Raw genomic sequence first — 6009 nt, 5'->3', positions numbered from 1 at the left:
CCATTTAGAAAGCCTAGATCAGAGCAGATTTATGAATGTATATCGAATTTTATCAAAGCTGACTACTTGGTCTGCAAGTGGAACAAAAGACATAGTTTAATAAATGCAGAAATAATGAGGGTTTCAGATTTCTAACCAAGGCACCAAAAGATATACTCCAGCCTAACATATCAAAGCATGGGAATTCACAACTGAAACTATACTACTCCCACATAGAATTTCTGCATACCATAGGCAAGGTTTATAAAAGCAAAAATTTCAGCCACTTCCTCTTTGCTTTTTCTATAATGAGAAGAAAATATATGCTAGACCTAACCCATGAGAAAGTTGCAAATTTTATTTTTTATGTTGGTTGACCAAGGAAGTCTGTTGATTCTATGGAAAATTAAAATCATTACTCTCCTACAAATTCTCAAGATGCTAAAGTTCAAAATACTGGCAGCAGTCACCAAAAGATCGTATTTCAAAGATGTAAATTTGAAGCTGTGTCTCAGGTGGTGGTAATACTTTATAATGAAACATAAAAATGTAGGTAAACAATAAAAATAACTAAATTAATTGATTAAATATGAAAAACTTTTTTTGAGATCCCCAAAATAACTTCAATCACTTTCTTGCTCATCCGGTTCAGAGCATAGGAAATGGAATGAGAGCCAGATGATCATGATATGTTTAATATTCTATTTATTAGGGAGGTGACTTAATCTATATAAATCTCATCTTCCACATATTAAAATTGAGAATACTATTATTAATCACTACTATGAAGTTAAAATATGGTAATATAACTAAACCACAGTGGCTTAATGAATAGTTAAAAATGTAGTCATCATTATATTGTTATTAATACCTTTACAGTAAGTATGCAACAATTTAAATGTTCAATAATTATATGCCTTCCTCATTAAATAAATATGTATTTTCAATATTATATCCATTATGAAGTTGTCTCTTGATTGCTGAAATGGTTTAACATTTAAAGCAATAGTTGTCCAATATTAATATGAATAAGAGCTTATAAAAACACAGACTGCTGAATAGACGATTGCAATATTCCAAGGAAAAGAGATGATGAAGGCTAAATTAAATGAAGTAACTACAGGGTTTAAAAGAAAGAGTGATTGCATTTCAACATAAAATTAACTGAGGAATTGAATAAAGGGAGCTTTTTCTCCCCTCTTTCCTCTACCACTTTCTCTTTTTCCAAACCTACCTCCCATTCAGTCTTGTTACACCAGATTTTCTCCCTATTTCTTAAATACTTTCCCTCTATCTATATATTTAGTCACTGTCAGTGTACCATCTCTCATCATCTCCCACCAGAATGACTGAGACAGGTCCTACAAAAACAAATGAATTACTCTTTTGAACAAAACCTTTCAAAATTTTACATGATCTAAAGGAAAAATTTCAAAGTCTCTAGTAGAATGAGAAGCACATTTGATAGATTTATCAGCACAGCATCCTGTCCTCCTCTAATTGTGGGTATCATCCTTTCCATCCTTTAGACAAAAATTCCCATCCTGAATTCCATATGATCCTGGTCAATGCTCTCAATTACTTTGTGGGCAGAGAGGTTTTGTTATGTAAGAAAAATGGAGCCAAACATACTGTGCCCTTACTTGGCTTAAGAGATACTGGCAATCAACACCCTACCTAAATTTTTTCTAGCTGGGACTTCTGGGGCACACTCTCCTACTCTTGGTACGGAGATGGAATAAAGTGAATACCTGTGGCTTTGATCTTGACTATCTGATAAAACCATTCTGTATTTTTAGAAAATGAAATAAAAATATGGATAACATAGAAGAAAAGCCTGTCCTTGGTTTGAGCCATACTTGTGTCCTTCTCTTTTTCAAAGTTTGGATGAGAGCAAATAGTCTCTTTTTCATTTAAGACTCTTTGAATTAAAATTCTGCATCATGCTATGAATGAAAGAAGAAAGAAAGAAAGAAAGAAAGAAGAAAGAGAAAGAAGAAAGAAAGAAAAGAAAGAAAAGAAAGAAGAAAGAAAGAAAGAAAGAAAGAAAGAAAAGAAAGAAGAAAGAAAGAAAGAAAGAAAGAAAGAAAGAAGAAAGAAAGAAGAAAGAAAGAAAGGAAGGAAGGAAGGAAGGAAGGAAGGAAGAAAAGACAGAAAGACAGAAAAGACAGAAAGACAAAAAGAAGGAAGGAAGGAAGAAAAAAGAAAGGAAGGAAGAAAAAAGAAAGGAAGGAAAAAGGAAAGAAGGAAGAAAAAGAAAATACTGATTAATACTATGCTGCAAAAGCACCTTAGTGATCTGGATATGCAGCATCATGTATCCTGACTTTATGTATTTTGTCTCCTTTTCTGAACTGTTCTTTCTCTTCCCTTTACCCCCTTATCTGGATCCCTTCTACATTTATTTTAAAAACATGCTCAAGTCTCACTTTCCACTAATCCTTACCTGACCTTTCTTTCCAGGCAGATTTCCTATGTGTATTTCTATCACAAGCCTTATTATGTTAAAATTTATCCACATTTATATATGAATCTTCCATGTGACTGGGAGCCCTTTGAATGGAAGTACTATCTTCTGTTTATTTTGTATCTTCTGGGAGATTATTTCATACCAAGTTTTGCTCAAAATATACTTATTGAATAAATGAAGTAGGGTACTTCACGTCCATGGAAAAATATTATGTTTCTCTTACTGTGTCCAAGACAATTTTTAAATTTTCATTTGTAAATTGGTATCTATTATATAATTCTTACTGTCATTTATCTACATATCAAATACTGAGTCAAAAAAGAAGTGAATTACCATCAATAGCTGTTATCAGTGCTTTAACCCAACTACCTGCCCCACATTTTTTTTCAATTTTTTCACTTTTGCCTCAATTATTTTTTTGCATATTGATATTTATATAGAAAAATTCCATAAGTGACTCACAATAAGATATATTTATCAATGTGAGGTCATAGCAAAATGTAAGATCAAAAACTAACTCATAGTACCAATTAATGTGATTCATTTCGATTTCATTCAGTTCTGTTAAATGCTGTTCAGTTCACATCACCTCAACAGCATGCACTTAACATCTGCTACAAGATCTATAGTTTGTCAGGCACTATAGGAGATGCAGGAAATATAAGATGCTATCTATAAACAAATAGTAATTTTAGTGAAGGATGGAGGAAAAGAGTATGCACTTAGTGACCTACATCCCAAAAGTTCAGTTTTGAATCATTTGACTCTCCTAGATTATGATACAAGGATTATTAATAAACTCAACCAATAGCTGGCCGGGTCTTTATGAGCTTTGAATTTATGCCTTAAATGATGGAATTCTGCACATAAACAATTCAGAATTGTATATATATAAACACAGTGTTGCAATTAATCTATGGACAAATTCATTTTATACCAGATTTGTGGCAAAGCAAATTGAGCAGTGACTTTTACACCAAGTGTGTGCTCATTTTGTAGCTGCCTCCCACTGTTTTGGCAAGACTTTCAAATGTTTTCTTGCTCCATCGCCTTGCAGCAAGAAAGCCAGCAGCTGTGGCCAAGGCAACAATTTTGGCAGTGGTAATGCCCAGATGACAACCTCTGGACTAGCTCTCCCCAGCAGTAGCAGTGACATCTGGACCACTTTCTACACTTGAGAGTATCTTGGCTCAACTCCACACATACAGCTGTAGAGCCACGTCTAGAACTATCTTCAAGTAGGGAAACTGCATCGTGAGAGAAAATCAGTTGTCCTCTGATTGTGAGATGATTCATATTATGTATGTGTGGATGCATAATCGCTCTGTGTGTGTGGGTGTGCGTATGTGTGTATTTTGAGAATAGGTTTAAGACTACAATTTGTTTAAAAAAGAGAGAATTAAATACACTCCATGTCTTCAATGCACTCTAGTTATATATTTAATCTATTTATTCAGGGTTACATATATACATTTAGGTACACACACACATCATCATTGGGTCAACTATTCAGACAATTTAGCATTTGAGAGCTTTTGCTTATTATGGGATGTAGTGACTTCCTTTATGAATTCCTTTGGCATGTACATACTGTATGTTTACTGCTAAACCATACATGGTTTGAGGAAGTAACGTGTAAAAATGCAAATTTCTTAAATATAGCATAACCACTACTGAGGAGATTATAATCCAGCCACCAGGGAAAGACATAAGAAATTCAAAAGAACTGATAAACAAAACAGAACTTCAACATACCCATTACTTGAGAGCATTGAAGTGCATCATTTATTCTTAATTATAATGTCAATTACTATTTATCCATCAAGAGTTGTGCTACTAACTCTGCAGGCATTGTTCTATTTAATACTCACAACCTTGTGAGGTAGATATTTTTCCCATTTTATTGATAAGATAAATGAAACTTGGAGAAATCAAAGGCCACGTCACATAACACATAAGTGGTGGAGCTATATTTCAATCCCCTACCTGCTTTCAAAGATCACTATATTTACCTTTGTTCCTCCCCTACGGTATCCAGTACAGTTGTTTGCCAATCATTATGTTTTCTGAAATACTTTTTTTTTTAAACAGTCAATTGTGTGGAAACACAAAAGCAAGAGAGACAAAAGAAAGATTTCCAATTGGAATAGGGTAAACTGCTAAGATATAACAGAAAAAATGGGGCAGGACATTTGCCATTGATAATTTACCATTAACAGATAATAAAGTGGACATTGACAAGGCAGCTTAGCAAGCTGATGGGCTCGTCTGCAAACATGGTCAACACAGACATTCGATCCTGCTTGGTGGTGGTGTCAAATGTCATAGTTGAGCTACACACTCTAGATCACCCTTTTCTGGTAGCAGTATTTGATTATAAAGCTTGCAGTTCCTGACAACTATTGTTCTCTAATCCAGTGTTCATTTTTTCCTACTTCTCTAGTTCCAGCAAAATGTGACTACTTTCGCTTAACAAGGTCCAATACAGTCAAATGTGAAGTTGTTTTTCCCCTCCACTTTTTTCAAGTCAATTTTTTATTTATGCTCAGTCTCTATAGTTATTTCTTATAGAAATAAACTATTATTTCTTGGACTTAGCCCCTTAGAAATCTGAGAAAAAAATTATGGCATCAATTTTTGGACAGTTTTTACAACCTAATCAATAGAAAATATTCCTTGAGAATCCCACTTCTGGGCATATATCTAGAAGGAACCCTACTTCAAAATGACACCTACACCCCAGTGTTCATAGCATCACTATTTACAAAGGCCAAGACATAGAAGCAGCCTAAATGTCCATCAACAGATGACTGGATAAAGAAGATGCGGTATATTTATACAATGGAATACTATTCAGCCATAAAAACCAACAACATAACACCATTTGCAGCAACATGGATGTTCCTGGAGAATGTCATTCTAAGTGAAGTAACCCAGAAAAAGAAAGAAAAATACCATATGAGATCGCTCATATGTGGAACTTAAATAAATAAATAAATAAACAAACAAACAAACAAATAAATAAATAACAGAAATAGACTCATAGACATAGAATACAAACTTGTGGTTGCCAAGGGGGCAGGGGGTGGGATGGGACAGAATGGGATTTCAAAATGTAGAATAGACAAACAAGATTATATTGTATAGCACAGGGAAATATATACAAGATCTTGTGTAGCTCACAGTGAAAAAAATGTGACAATGAATACATGTATGTTCATATATACCTGAAAAATTGTGCTCTACACTGGAATTTGACACAACATTGTAAAATGACTATAACTCAATAAAAGAAATGTTAAAAAGAAAATATTCCTTGATTTAAAAAAAAGTTTCCTTTTTAAATAAAATGAATAGATGACCTAAATTTTTAAGATGATATAGGATGATGTAGTGTTAAGCCAATTCAAATCAAAAGGGAGAATAATACATAAAATTAATAGATTAGATGAAAAACCTACCTCAGTATTGTATTCAAATTTCACGCAGTTAATAACCATGTGCCTTTTTTTTTTAACTGTGTTCTCAATGTCGCACATACAAATAGGTACTATTAGCTC

The 6009-nt window shown here is 33.5% G+C and overlaps 1 long non-coding RNA gene across 1 annotated transcript in view; it reads right to left on the bottom strand.

Annotated features, from left to right (window-relative positions):
• Positions 1–6009, bottom strand: part of LOC116660499 — a 344375-nt gene that overhangs the window by 916 nt on the left and 337450 nt on the right. The gene's annotated exons all lie outside the window — the stretch shown is intronic.

Source organism: Camelus ferus, chromosome 29, assembly GCF_009834535.1.
Source record: "Camelus ferus isolate YT-003-E chromosome 29, BCGSAC_Cfer_1.0, whole genome shotgun sequence".
In the NCBI taxonomy this organism is placed as follows: domain Eukaryota; kingdom Metazoa; phylum Chordata; class Mammalia; order Artiodactyla; family Camelidae; genus Camelus; species Camelus ferus.
Note: the sequence above shows the minus strand (reverse complement) of the source record. Positions and strands in the feature narration are given on the sequence as shown.